The sequence below is a fragment of the Paracoccidioides lutzii genome, assembly GCF_000150705.2.
Source record: "Paracoccidioides lutzii Pb01 unplaced genomic scaffold supercont2.4, whole genome shotgun sequence".
Taxonomy (NCBI): domain Eukaryota; kingdom Fungi; phylum Ascomycota; class Eurotiomycetes; order Onygenales; family Ajellomycetaceae; genus Paracoccidioides; species Paracoccidioides lutzii.
In genome coordinates this window covers 72,160-74,715 of record NW_015440950.1, presented here as the reverse complement: position 1 = coordinate 74,715, position 2,556 = coordinate 72,160, and positions in this window count along the sequence as shown.

The following is a 2,556-nucleotide window of genomic DNA, read 5'->3' as shown; positions in this document are numbered from 1 at the left end:
CAAAAAAAATCAGCTCCTTAAAATGATATAATATCTGTCAGAAGTTTTGATTGAATAAAAAAAAGTTTTATTTAAAGCCTCAACGCTTATCATTATAATTTAAATTGAGAAATCTATATGAAGACTAATGCTTCTAATAATACTATAATAAGTGTTTTATCTCAGTTATATGAGAATAAACAGTTATATTCAATTGTTCTTTACTCAGCTTCTATAAGTAAGATAGATAAAAACTATAAAATTTATAATAAGAAAATATTAATGATTATAAAAATATTATCAGAATAATATACTGAGTTGAAAGATCTTTAAAAAATAGAGAGATTTAAAATCTTAACTAATCATTAAGCTCTTAAGTACTTCATGACAATTAAGAATTTTGATATCTAATAAGTATACTGAGTAAAGTTTTTCTCTCAATTCTACTTCTTAATTCAGTATCAATTTGAATATTAAAATATACTAATAGATGTATTAAGTTGATTAGAAATTTAGAAAAATAGTAAAAATAATTAAATATAATTATTTTTAAATTAATGATATTAAATTTAAAAATTATTTAGAAATAACTAATTAAGATTGAAGCTTTAAATATAAATATATAAATTTTTAAGAATATTCTGATAAAAAACAGAGAGATAAAATTATTAAAATTATGATATAAAAAAAAATATAATATAAAGAACAGCTTTAAGAGCTGATAAATAAATTTTTATATTTTAATAAATACTTAGTTATACTAATTAAGAAAGATTTTACTATCTGAATATATTTTCTAAAAAAGATTTATAAGCAGTTATTAATTATATATTCTAAGAAGAAAATTATATATTTACTAATAAAGATAAGATACTATAAAAGTAATTGAATTAAGATAATTGATCAATATATGAACAATTGTCTTATGTGTTAATGAATGAAGTTCTTTTGCAATAAGACTTTAAAGTTATTAAAGTTACTATTAATCTCTAATAGAGTCTGATAGTATATTTCAATAGACTTTATAAATAACTCTATAATAAAAAAAATTATAATTCAATATTGATGATTGTTTATTGACTAAGCAAAAAATCAATATCTATTCTCATCATAAGAAAAGTTGATGTTAAAGAGATGATAAAACTGTTTTTGAAATACTACTGTGAGTATTACAGAATATCAGATTCAATTATATCAGACTGAGAACTATAATTCATCTTAGATTTTTAAGATAAGTTCATCAAATAATTGAGAGTTACGCTAAAGCTTTCATCAGCTTATTACATTCAAACAGATGATCAGATTAACATAATCAATCAAGATCTAGTAATCAAGCTCTGTCTATATATAAACTACTATTAGAACAATTGAAATGAGTGATTGTGATACCAAGGCTCTCTATACTAGCTTCTTGTCCTCACACTGCTTACCACACTTACTTACTAAAGCACTTATCTTCATACGGCTTATCAAAGCACTTTAAAATCAGCACTTTATAAAGATTCAGATCACTGTATTGCTAATTCCCCATTTCATGAAAGATTAAAGATAAAATCTATTGCTACTTATTTATGTATATAAATACTTTAAATCCTCAAAGTTCCTTTAAAAGATTCAGTGATTAGCTACTATTCAATCCTACATATATATTTCATCTATCGCTATCCTCTTCCCTCTATAGCGCTTGCAGCGCCTATATACCTACTCTATTACAATTTTAGTTATAGAGCTTCTCACGCTTCCTTTTAATATTTAGTTCATTCACCCTAGTGTCCTCACAATGATTGTCAATAATAAATTATATAACTAAAGCTTTGGTAAATAAATCAATTGAAATAATATTCTTTCTAACTATTTATAAATATAAATTTTAAATATTCTTCGATTAAAAGTCACTTTTAAGAATATTATCTAAGAGAAGAAGTTCAAACAAGAAGATATCTAGTAATATATTATTCAAATGAAGAAAATCTAAAAGCTAACAACTACTAATATGAGAAAAACATAACAGATTATAAAATCACAAGTTAATAAATACTGTTATAAGTCAAACTTTAAGATAAAAAATAAAATTTTTCTATCATTTAAAACTATAGAGTTTAATATCTTAGCAGAAAGCTTATAGAGTAAAATTATAACTTTTTTAAAATTATTGAGAAGATGAATAATAATTATAGACTAAGTCTATCAAATAATATGAAGATTTATTCAATATTTTCCTCTGATAAATTATAAAAAACTATGAGTAACTCTTTATTAAATTATTAAATAAAATATTAGAATTAATTAAAATATAAAATAAAAATAAATAGAAGATTAAGAATATTTTAATAAGTTAAATCTCTTATAAAAAGCTTTAATATTAGATAAAATAATTAGAATTTGATAATAATTCAATATAATATTTAGTATAAAATTTGAAGAGAGTATTATATTTAATTTAAAAGCTTTATATAATAAATTCAATAAAAGTAGAACTTTAAGTGAATACTTAAAGACTTGAAAAAAAGATAACTATTTAGTGAATAAAGTAAATAATAATTTATCAGTATAAAAATATATTTAAACATTAAAAAA